Here is a 13515-nt window from a genome sequence, read left to right on the forward strand (position 1 = left end):
AAAACAGGTCAGCACTTGACGAATTTGCTGAAGATGTGGCAGGGGATGGTGGGAGAGAGCTGGATTAGAATTGAGGATGCTCAGATTCAAATCTGTGGTCAAAACATCGAGACTTATTGAATGATGCAGAGATAGTTACATTTGCTTAGCTAAGCCAGCTGAATAAAATTGCCCCTGTAAGGATTTTTTTTTTTAAAGAGGAAAGACAAAATAAGACTAAAATTAACAAATAAGTAGAATATAGATAATAGAACATAAAAGTCCTCTTGAGAAAGCAAGAAGTACTTTGCTCAAGAGCTGATTAGAAGGAATGAAACCAATGGCTCTCCAAGCATGTTAGACAGAAATCCAGGGACTACAGTGGCAGAAATCTGGGTGAGGCCAGTTGAGAAAAAGTCACCATAAAAGAGGTGTATTAAATAGATGATGATTAAAAAGGGACCAATATGTATAAATTAATGGCCAGATGAGTACTGGCCATTATAGGGCCTTGATGGTGAACCTATGGCAAGCATGCCACAGGTGGCACACAGAGCCCTCTCTGTGGGCACTTGAGCCATCGCCCCAACTAAGCTCCACTGCGCATGCGCGCACGGCTCCCATGGGCCTGCTGATTTTGGTAATGAAACTGCCTGAAGAGTGTGTCATAGCATGGCAGCTGGTTTTTGTTCAGAAATCTATGATTGGAAGATAAAAAGGCAGTTCCTCAAAACTCTGATCAAAGCAGAGTTTGGTCATTTGAAACAAATCCAATGCTCCAACTTACCAGTCTCATTCATAATTCAGGTTTCATTGTTGGTTGGCTGGTTGTTTAATTAAGCAGTCATAAATGCTTATAAAGAAGACAAACAAGACAATTTCCAAATGAATGTGATGCATGATCCTAGCTAGCAAGTATGGGGTAAGAATGTAAGATAGAGATAATTATTATTATATGGTGTTACTCTATCTCAAATCAAAGAAGCCATTTTTGTCTGTGTATTTTACTATTTATGTAGCATTCAGATTGGCCACAAGGGGTCACCCTTGATTTGGAAGCAGTTTCTTACTATGAAAAAGAAAGTAAATTTTCCCAAACTTCCAGCTATGTTTTGAGTCCTCAAAAATGTCACAAAAGAGTCTGATGAAAGAAACCAGAATATTACCTCAAATATCTACAATAAAAGAATTTTAACTTTTATGTAACTTGGGGCAGAACTTCCCAGTAAATTTCATCTTTTGAGCTTCTTCTGCCATTTATCATTTATTTATTTTCTTCCTTTACTATTTTTTTTATATAAATAACTCATGGCAACAAACATACCTAACAGTCCTTCCTCTTTTTATTTTCCCCACAACATCTTTGTGCATAGGTTGGCCTGAGGGAGTGTGACTGACCCAAAGTCACCCATCTGGCTTCCATGTCTAAGGTGAAACTAGAACTCCCAGTCACCTGGTTTTTAGTCATGTGTCTTAAACACTAGACCAAACTTCAACTTTGCCTATCTGATATTATCATATCAGTCTGGAGCTGTTCTGATGGAGGCTTCCCAAGAGCATGAAGCAAACTCCTTGTCCCAACAAAAACCCTTTTTATTAATTTACTGTGAATTCTGCTCATTCACATCCAACAAAGTCTTTCAAGGGAGGATTTACAGTCGCAGACCTTATCTGGCTTGGAGAGCTGAGGCCGATATCTGCAAAACTTGGCAAGGAGCCTTGGAGAGTCTCCTTAAGGACCAATTAAGCTAACTAACTGTCTCCTGCAAACTCCACTCCCCTTTCTCTCCTCTTTTAATTCCTCTGGGAGGGCCATTCATCATCCACCTGTGGTCTTACTCCTAAGGTGACCCCAAGTACAACCCCTGTTCTTTCGCTATTCCCTTCGCCTGGCAGCTCTGCGCATGCGCACACTGGGAACAGCTGTTCGTCTGCCTCACTGATGTCTGCCTCTGAAGGCAGCTGATAACTGGCATATGGCTCTGGCCCCCTCTCTGCCTCCAACACAGAGCCCTCATCAGAGCCTTCCCCAGACTCCAGGAATGCCCCATGTTCCTCCCCAACCTGCTCACTGTCTGAATCTGCTGCCAGCTCAGCTGAGAGCATCCCAACAAGAGCATCCCCAAAAAACAATACTAATGTGTCTAATCATTTTCTCTGCTTGCCCTATAGCCCATTCTTTTTAATTAATTGTGGAAATTCATCACTGCCACTATTCAAAAATGGGCACTCAGTATGTAATTCATACTACTAGCAAATTTGCCCCACACAGTGCCCACATAGTAACATTGCGCATATCTGTTTGCTTCCAACTAGTAGTTGTCTGTATTTTTGCAGCCCAGATCCAATTATCTTATTAAAAATAGAAAGTATAATATTCCTCTATTAGTCCATTAAGCCTTGCATATGTTAGAATTTTCCATAAAAGCCACATTGGGTCACCAAAACATAATTGCAATTATGGATATGCCTACAAACAGTTGTGGATAGTTTTAACATTAGTGGCACAATAATATGGTTAAATAAGAAAAAATGTATTTATTTTTTAGACAATTAGTAACTCATGGTATTGATTATAGAGTCATTTTGGAGATGAGCAGTGCCAAAACTGAATGAATTAATGATATAAAATATGAAATTAACAAGCACATTTCTTTATAGAATGATAGGAAGAGATAAAATATTCATTTGAATGTAAAATAGGATTATTGAAATGAACAACGCAGTTTTCAATCCAGAATCACTGGCCTTGGCTATAAGAAGAGCAATTAATCAAGCAGAACACAAGCACTTTAGCAACAAGACATAAAAATAAACAAGGAAATTTGCCTTACTGCAAGAAAACTTCCATTTTTATGAAACCAATACCAGTTTGCTTGTCCTAACAAGTTTCTAGAAGAATCAAAACCAAACAAGTTCTACAGCCAAGATATTCTCTGGTTCTTTTCCCAGAACAGACTGTGCCAGGCACATGGATGTTCCAGTGCTCTTTTGCTCTTATAACTTCTCCAAAGTTTCTCCCCACATCTGAAGAGCAACCACTTCTCCTTGCTTCTCTTCCTGCTCTCACATCCACTCTGAAGGCTCCATCAATCCTCCAACAGAGTTCAGTGAGGTTATAATTAAGAAGGGACATTCAATTCCTTATTCCCGTAATTGTATTCCTTCTCCTGGAGGAAAGCATGTAAAATTGATCAGGAGTGGTTATACTGCAAATCATTGATCTTTAAGGATGGCAAGCCATGGATCAGGTAAGCTTTCAGGAGTAAACCAAAGGTTTTTTCTTGACCTTTCTTTCATATTTGCGATTCTCTCTTGTCACAACAATGAAATGTGTTGTTTGTAAAAATACAAATACTATGGGATATTCTTGTTTGGAAGTTTGTCCTGCTAGAGGTAATTGTCATTTAGACCCAGAGTAGACCCATACTTTACCCATCACAAGACCCTCATCTGACATGGCCTTCACCATCAAATGATATGCCCCCACCATCGAAAGACCTAGTAACCACACTAAGCCCTTGTAATCAGAAGTACACTGACATGGACATCCCCTAAACTAGGGGTCTCCAACATTGGCAACATTAAGCCCGAAGGACTTCAACTCCCAGAATTCCCTAGCCAGGCTTATAGTTGCCAAGGTTGGAGACCCTTGCCCTAAACTATGCTGAAGATGTCACCTAGCCCGGTAATGAAAAGTTTAGAAGCCAAATCACAACCTCCACCCTCAATAATTTAATGTATTGATGGTTTCATAATCCCAGATATGTTTTAAACACATTCTTGGCAACAGAAAAGCAATACTGTAATATGGAAGGGTGGAGCTAGCTGAAGGAAGCTAGCTGAAAACAGTTACAGGCAAAAACTAGTAGGTTTCAGCTTCATACTCTACAAAGGTGGATCAGTGGCTTTGTCCTCTCCTGACTCCAATATGAGAGGAGAGGTCAGTCAGAGGCACAAAGCAAATGAATGGGGAATGATAACTGTTGCAAATTTAAAGAAGTCAATGCCAGGCCTCTGATCAAGGAATTTATCTCCCAAGTAACATCCAGACTATGGATGAGACTTCTTAGCTGCTCATCTTTCATTTGCTAATGCATCGATTGCTTCTTAAATGCTCCTTGATGCAAAGGGAATGCAGCAGAAAACTATATACCGGGGGTGTCCAAACTTGGGAACTTTAAGACTTGTGGACTTCATTCAACTCCCAGAATTCCCATGGGAATTCTGGAAGTTGAAGTCCACAAGTCTTAAAGTTGCACCTGGTGCCAGAAGGCTGAACTGGATAACAGAAGAGATCTGTTTTTAGGAACAGCTTGGAAAAAAATATTCAAAGCATTCAGACATCTTAACACAGCAGACAATTCATCAGAAAAAGATCTTGCATTTGCCATCCGAAGTTCCCTTGAATAAACCATCAGATGTTGGATGTCTTTATCCAGGCTGGTTATACAAGCACCTTAAACCTGCCTGAGCCATAAATATGATGCCTGTTTCCATGTTGTGCTGGTCCTGCTGCTACTCTTTATACTGCATCCCTAAGAATACTGAGGATAGCAGCAAAATCACTTCCCCAGTTTATCTCTTGATTTAAATAATTTGCAAATAATTTGCATCTAATTTGCAATTTTCTCCAGATTTGGAGAACTGGAATATGGCAGTTTAAATGTTAGATTCATACATCATATAAAACCACAGTTTTAAAATCACTGTTTTTATAATCATACATACACAAAGAAAATAGGTTTTTGCAGGACATGCTAATTTATGAATTATATTTATTTAGATTGGGTGGGATTATATAACATCCTAAACCATATTATGTCTTAGCACAATGTGTGAACCCAGGCAAGTATGAAGATAGGAGGTGAGCTAGGTCTAGTTCTTGCGGAAGGAGCGCCCACCACCTCCTCCTCCGCCCCCTCAAAAGGGCCTCTTCTGCTGCCTGCCTCTCTGCTGTCTATCTGGATATCTCTGCCTGAGTGAAAAACCTCCCTGCTACTGCCTGGGACCCAAGTACCCAAACTCCGACCCCCTGAAGGAATCCTGACCCCAGAAGGAGGACCCGAAATCCTGCCCCTGGGAGTTGGACTTCTTGTGAATGGTGGAGAGCACCTTCCACTTGTCCTTGTTCTCTACCAGGAATGGGTCGAGGGCTGCTCCAAAGAGGGATTCTCCCATGAAGGGGCCCAATGCCAGGCGCCATTTGTAGCGTACTTCCGCTTGCCACTGCTTCAGCCAAAGCAGCCTGCAAGATGCCACAGATGAGATAATCACCCTGGAGGCAAACCTGGCTGCAGCTAAGGTGGCATCTGAGGAGAATTAGGTGGCAGCTACCAGCTTGTTGATGTCTTGGTGGGCCCTGCCATTCGAAATGGGGATTTGCTGCAGCAAATCTTGCAGCCACAGCAGAGAAGACCGGTTGAAGAAGGAGGCAGTGGTGGCTGCTCTCACTACCCAGGCGGCTGCTTGATGCATCCTCGGTAAGATGAGGTCCGCTTTCTTGTCTTACGCCTTCAGGGCATCCTCTGGTTCCCCTGGCATGTTAGTAGGCATATGCAGGGCTGTGACAGGCGCATCAATGGTGGGTTGCAAAAGCACCTGGGCCATGTCCCTGTCCATATTGAAGAAGGTCTTGTCCATGGAAGTGGTCATGGGGCCTGCCATGGGAGAGGCCCATTGCTGCTTGATCATGTCTAGGAAAGACTTGGGTGTGGGCATCGTGTCTGCCTCGATAGCCTGCTCCTCGAAAATGTTTTCCGCTGAAAACCCCTGAGGTTGTGCTGGGGCTTCTGTTGGTCTGTTGCCAAGCTTGGCAGATGTCTTAGCCTTGAACAGAAAGGATTTGTACAGAGAGGGCTGGAACAATCTGGAGAAGGCAGGTTTGGGAGGAGGCATGCCTTCGTCCTCAGAGAGTCTATCCTCTGATTTTGCCCTCTTCGGAATCCGAATCGCTGTCTCCCTGGGAGGAGGCAGGTGATTCTGGAAAATCTTCCTCCTGAGTCTTTAGCCCTTCTGAGACCCTGGGCACAGAGGCTGCCTGGGTCTGCATCTGTGGCTGCTGAAAGGTTGCTGCCATGCATGCTGGAAGGCCCACATCATCATATCCTGGAAGTTGGGCATCCCTGATGTAGGTGGTATTCCCACCCCTGTGCCAGCAGGTGTGAATGGGAAAGGCTGTAGCCAGGGTCCTGCTGCTGTGGGGGGTGGGGGATATTGCCATCTTTGCGCAGCCCCCAGATGCCCGAAGTATTAAAGGGAATCTTCCCCTGTGCTGAGTCGATAACTGGGTGGTATTTGGTGACCAGGGCGTGGCCCAAAGAGCTTATCTGACTCAGCTCAATCAATAGGAGAACAAGGTCCACCCATTCTGGATACTCCTCCCCTCACTATGGAGAACTTATACTTCATCTAACCGATTCTCTGGTTGAATTATAGAAAATTTCTCCACAGGCTAGTAAAAGTCTCAGGCTAATAAAATCTGCTGAAGAAATGTGTTCTAACCAAGAGCAACCTGTCACTGTATAATTTTATGCCTTGTTCCTGTGTATTTTCAGTCAATGTATTAAACTGAAGATCTGTAATGCTGCTGCATTTCAGACATGGAGAGTAAAGTATTCAATAAGCAAGTCCTTTCAGTTTAAGATAAGAATATAGCACTGTCATTTTCACTCATACTTCAAAACCTTGGGAAAACTGAATGTAATATCAGAATTATCTGCAGCAGATAACTGCAAACACTATATTCAGTCTCATATGTCATTACAGATTTTCAAGTCAAAATGGTGTGGTATGCAATGCAGTCTAAAGAATTCTTGTTATTTACCTAGATTTCCTTGCACCTTGATGCAACAGCACCATCATTTCTTCTTCTCTTTTACCATCTCCAAATATAGTAAGAGTACAGTGGCAGAGACAAGTGCTGGTGGACAGCCTCAACAGTCCTCTGGAAAACCTAGGCTCTGTGACAGACCATACCCACCGAGACACAGGTGATGAGAGATGATGATGATGATGATGATGATGATGATGATGATGATGAGGAGAAGAAGAAGAAGAAGAAGAAGAAGAAGAAGAAGAAGAAGAAGAAGAAGAAGAAATAAGAAATAATAATAATAATAATAATAATAATACTCCGCCGTTGCCGGTCCCAAGCCCGGATGAGAAAGGAGGAGGGTTGGGGTCAGGTTGGCATCTGGTCCCGTAAAAAAAACCCGCCAACCCATACAATATGGTGAAAAAAAACAAATAAGAATTCCATACCGCATTGGTTGTCGCGCGAGTTAACAAGGGCCGCGGCGGATGTTGGGGTCCCTGGACATCTGTCAACAAGTGGGCTACAAGTGGACCAGCCAACAAAACGACAAAAATATAGTGCAGATGAAAATCGTGCCATAATGGCCTGTTACGGTACAACTCAGAACCAGAAAAAAGAGGCTATTTAAAGCGAATGTATGAATTATGGAAACAACAATATCCAGATTCAAATGTTAGTGAACAACGACTAGCAGATCAAAGGCGATTTATTATACGGAATAAAGTGTTTAGTGAAGTTGAACATGAGGAAATTCAGGCAAATTGCAAAACCCAAAAAACAATATCACAAGCGGAAATAACTGATATTCAAGACACAACTAAAGACATTATATTAGAACTCCCAGAAGAAGCTCTCGGGGAGGAAATAACATCATGTTACAACCAGTTATCACTGAACCAATTGATGAACTAACTCAAAAACAAAAATAATTGAAGGATAAGATCATGGAGCATTTTCTGCTTAATGAGGAAAGGTAACGTTTACCATCACTAAAAACTGTGCCTAAGAAAATTTTGGCCCCTATCATGAAAATGGTTAATGCAGTGTTTTCAACAATTGAATCGGGATCCATCTTGGAAACGAACCAGTTAATGTACAGCGCAGCTGTAATAGTCACTAATGAACTAGGCATTAAAATCAAAGTACCTAGTCACACAACAGAAAAAGCATCAAAGCCAAAGTGGAAAATCCGATTAGAACAAAAAGTCAAAAAATTAAGGGCAGATGCTAGTAACTTAAAGAACATGCATGAGCAACGGCTCAAAAACAAAAAAATCATAGATCGGCTAATCAGAAGATATAGATTGGAAACAAGAAACATCAATGAAGCTGTAGAGATTGTAAAACAGCAGATAACAGCAACAGCTAGAAAAATTGAAAGATATGAGGCACGAATCATCCAATATAAACAAAATCAGCAATTTCTATCAGACCAACGGCGTTTTTATCAAAGTCTTAATGTGAATGGTGACACCAAAAGTGAAAAACCAGAAAAACAGGCCACAGTTGAATTCTGGAAAAAATTGTGGGAAAATGCAAAGGACTACAACAAGGAAGCAAAGTTGATACATGACTTTGAGAAAAGCATTGGCAACAAACAAATGCAAGTATTAGAAATAACAACTGAGATGGTCAAAAATCGAGTAAAAAAGGTAAAGAATTGGACATCACCTGGAAAGGACCAATTACATGGTTTCTGGCTCAAATATCTGACCAGTTTACATGCAATATTGGCCAGGCAACTGAATGAAATTTTACAAAAGGGCCAAATTGATGAATGGTTGACAACTGGAAAAACATACTTGATTCAGAAAGATGCAACTAAAGGAACAACACCTGAAAACTACAGACCAATAACATGCTTGCCAACAACCTTCAAATTACTCACAGGCATTATTGCAGATAACATGATGGATTATTTGGAAACAAACAACATCTTGCCAGTAGAGCAAAAAGGCAACAAAAGAAGGAGCAGGGGCACAAAAGATCAGCTCCTAATTGATAAAATGATATTAGAAAATTGTAAGAACAGAAAAACGAACTTGAATATGGTCTGGATTGATTACAAAAAGGCATTTGACTCACTGCCACATAGTTGGATCATAAAATGCTTAGAAACAACTGGCATTAGCAAAAATATTACATCCTTTACTGAAAAGGCGATGAAACAATGGAGAACTGAGTTGGCAGTAGGGAATGAGATCTACGGAATGGTTAATATCAGTTGGATAACATCAAGCATGGAGAAGTAAAAACTATTGTCAGGCGAGAGTACACCAACAGAGTTAGGAAAATTTTGAAATCTAAATTGAATGGTGGAAATACAATCAAGGCCATAAATACCTGGGCAATACCAGTTATAAGATACACAGCTGGTATAGTTAACTGGACACAAGCTGATTTGGACATTTTGGATCGAAAAACCAGGAAATTAATGACAATGCACTACAGTTTACATCCACATGGTGATACTGATAGACTATATCTGCCCCAAAAATCAGGGGGCAGAGGATTATTACAAGTGAAGCAAACAGTTGAAGAAGAAAAACATGCACTGGCTGATTATTTAAAAGAAAGTCAAGAACATCTATTAATCGAAGTAAAGAACAAAAATCTACTGAAGGCCCAACAGACAAAATAAGAATACAGAAAAGATGTGATAAAATCAAGAATGGAGAGTTGGCAGAACAAAGCACTGCATGGCCAATTTCTGGAAAAAAATAAAAGATAAAGTGGACAGTGAACAAACTTGGTTATGGTTAACAACAGGTACATTAAAGAAAGAAACAGAGTCACTAATCCTGGCTGCGCAAGAACAAGCTATCCGCACAAATGCCATTAAGGCCAAAATCGAAAAATCCTCTGATGATGCCAAATGCAGACTTTGCAAGGAAGCTGATGAAACTGTTGATCACATACTCAGCTGCTGTAAAAAAATCACCCAGACTGATTATAAATTGCGGCACAATTCAGTAGCACAAATGATCCATTGGAATTTGTGCAAAAATTATAATATTAAAACAGCAACAAACTGGTGGGAACATCAGCCTGAAAAAGTCACCGAAAATCAGATGGTCAAGATCTTGTGGGATTTCCATATACAAACAGACAAAATATTGGTGCATAATACACCAGACATCACACTGGTTGAGAAAAATAAGATCACAATCATAGACATCGCAATACCAGGTGATAGCAGGGTCGCCGAGAAGGAACATGAAAAAATCACAAAATACCAGGACTTAAAAATTGAAATTCAACGACTATGGCACAAACCAGCAGTGGTAATTCCAGTGGTAATTGGCACACTGGGTGCTATTCCAAAAGCACTGGAATTACATTTAAAACAGTTAAAAATTGACAAAATCACCATCAGTCAAATGCAAAAAGCCGCACTGCTTGGATCTGCACGCATATTACGAAAATATGTTACGACGTCCTAGGCCCCTGGGTGGGGCCCGACTAGTAACCAATGCCAAATCCGGCGAAACAACTGGCCGCTGTGATACAATTGTATAATAATAATAATAAATGTGTCAAAATGTCCCATGTTCTTCCTCCATCAAAGACGTTTGGGATATTAGCAGTGGTGGGATTCAATTTTTTTTACTACTGGTTCTGTGGGCATGGTGTGGCTTGGTGGGTGTGGCAGGGGAAAGATACTGCAAAATCCCCATTCCCTTCCCACCCCTCTAACTTGCTTTCCAGCTCCATACTCCTGTGGAGGCAACAAAAGAAGACCCAGCTGATCAGCTGGGACTTGGGAGGCAGCGAATAGATGGGGGTGGAGCCAGCCAGAGGTGGTATTTGCCAGTTCTCTAAACTACTCAAAATTTCCGCTACTGATTTGCCGGAACCAGTCAAAACTGGCTGAATACCACCTCTGGAAATTAGCCTAAAGCTTCCTAAAGCTTGGTTTCTGATTATACCAGAGTCAGACTGTGAATGGAAACATGTCATACAGTATTCAAGAGGGAAGGGTGAATCATAGTAAAAAAAAAAAAAGTAAAGAGAAATGAAAGAGAACAAGTGCTTTAACAAAGAACCTGGGGAATGTGGCCTTACTCGGACAATATTTTCTCCAGCGAGTCAAGTCAGTGCTATGCCACATGTGGTTATTCTTATATGATTCTTCCCAGACATTTTTAGGCAGCTGATGAAAGTTTTAAAGGTCAGCAGAGAGGATTTATTCTTCAGAGTTCAAGAGCAAATGACTCAGACTTTTCTGGCAAAACAGAACAAAGAATCTGCAGTTTCAGAGTTCCATCTCTTTCTTGCTATGTTGCATGTTGGAAATATCAGACCTTCCTATTCCAAACAGATTACATGTTCTTGGGGGGTGGGGAGACTTCTTGCCTTATCTTGGACAGCCTCTAACACAGAGATAATTCCTTTCCATGCATCTAGTAGAAGTTCCTTATGTAACATGCATGCAAGTAGGAGAGCTACACTTTTCCAATAAAAGGGAGTAGATAGTCCATGTTTGCTTCTGTAACAATGTTTGGCAGAAAACTAAAAGCATGACACCCTGAAATGTGGTGCATCTCCTCATACGGGGGAAAATTTATAAATCAATAGCAAAGCCTCCTTCCTCAAACAAATATACTTGGGTTGTGGAATATCAAGGAGACAAGCATTTGTTCTTGCTTTTTTCTTTGGCAAGAAGCAAGAATGCCCTTAAGTAACATCAGCTCAAAACATCTTAATGGCAAAAGGACTGGGAATTCATAGAATCATTGCATTGAAAGCAGTGGTGGGTTGCTTATCCCGTTCCAACCGGTTCGGTTGGAACGGGGCCGGCGGTGTCCTCGTGCACACGCGCAGTTCACACATGCGTCGTAGCTCCTGCGCGATGCTCCAGCTGCTCGTGGAGAATTGCGCAGACTCTGTATGTGCCATTCAGCTGCTCGCGGAGAATCGCGCAGGCGCTGTATGTGCCATGCACCTGCGTGGAAGCGCAGAAGCCTTCAAAGACTGGTAAGGAGTGCAGGTGGGCAGGTGGGCCCTTCGCCGTTCCTGGAAGTTACTTACTTCTGGGTTCGCCGACCAACCGGTTCGCGGGGACCGCCGCGAACCAGTTGAAACCCACCCGATTGAAAGAGATCTTAGAGCAGTGGTGGGATTATTTTTTTTAACTACTGGTTGTGTGGGCATGGCTTGGTGGGCGTGGTGTGGCTTGGTGGGTGTGGCAGGGGAAGGATATTGTAAAAGCTCCCATTTCCTACACACTTCAGGGGAAGGTTACTGCAAAATCCTCATTTCCTCCTGATCAACTGGGACTTGGGAGGCAGGGAATACCCGAGGGCCAGTCAGAGGTGGTATTTACTGGTTCTCTGAATTACTCAAAATTTCTGCTACCAGTTCTCCAGAACAGGTCAGAACCTGCTGAAAGCCATCTCTGTGTAAGAGGTCTTCTAGTCGAACCTACTGTTCTGAGCAGAAGTCCATATATTATCCTGGACAAATCGCTGTCCAATCTTACCCTGAAAACATCCAATGATATACATTCATCAGGGGTGGGTTGCTACCAGCATTACTGCCGGTTCAGCGTGCAAAATTTTTTGCTCTGCGTCTGTGCACATTTGCACCTAAAAAGGTTTGCACATTCATATAACATTAGAAAAGGAAAAAAAAAAATTTTTTTTGCAATGAAAATTGTTCTGCGCATGCACAGAACCGAAAATCAAGATGGCACCACCACCGATAGAACTGGTTCAGGGGTATGGCAGGCCAAGTTACTACCTACCCGTCTGAACTGGTCCAAACCGGTAGGACCCCACTTCTGCATTCATGGCTTTAGGAAGCAGGCTATTCCATTGTTTAATAATCATCACAAAAGAAATGTCAAGTCTGGAGCTTTTTCTGTTAACTTCTACCCGCTGCTTATTGTCTTACCCATTGGAGCTATAGAAAACAAATCCACACACTCTGCCTTTTGCCCTAAGATTTCCTAAACCTTCACATACCAAATTCCTTTAACTGTTCTTAATGGAATTTAGCCTCCAAATCCTTTACCGCTCTTTTTTTTTAACAACTTCATTTCTCAGCATCTTTTTGTACTGTGGTGACTAGAACTGTACACACTATTTCAGGTATGGTCTGCTCCAGAGGTGGATTTCACATAATTTTACCACTGGTTCAACAACACGCATGCTCACTTTGCTCTTTCGTGCACCTTTAGCACATCTGCACAGCCTTCCACACATGTGCTCTGCTCTTGCATGTGGCTTAGAAAATATAGCTAAATAAGAAAGCATAGTGCCCGGGTGGGTGGACAGGTCTACCCACAGGTTGCCACTACTGGTTCACCTGAACTGGTCCAAACCGGTTGAATACCACAACTGGTGTGATCCATGGTGCACAGAGCAATGCTAAGAGCTTCCATGTTCTTAATAATATATCTCTATTGATATGCCTAAAGCTGCATTGGCTCTTATAATAGCCACGGCACAATGCTTAATCTATGGTCTACCAAGACATCCAGATCCTTCTTGCAAATACTTCTGCTGAGCTACTTGTACCTTTGCATTTAGCTTTTCCTACATAAGTGCAAACTCCTACGTTTCTCACAACTAAAACATATTTTGTGGAATAAATTCTAAAGTTCTAATCTATTAGAATCCTTTTGAACCTTAAGCTAATCTTTTGAAATGTTTTTAAATCTTCACTAGCTTGCTGTCATCCACAAAATTTATGAGTGCCTCTTCTATCAATAGAGA

This window comes from Thamnophis elegans, chromosome 5 (assembly GCF_009769535.1).
Source record: "Thamnophis elegans isolate rThaEle1 chromosome 5, rThaEle1.pri, whole genome shotgun sequence".
In the NCBI taxonomy this organism is placed as follows: domain Eukaryota; kingdom Metazoa; phylum Chordata; class Lepidosauria; order Squamata; family Colubridae; genus Thamnophis; species Thamnophis elegans.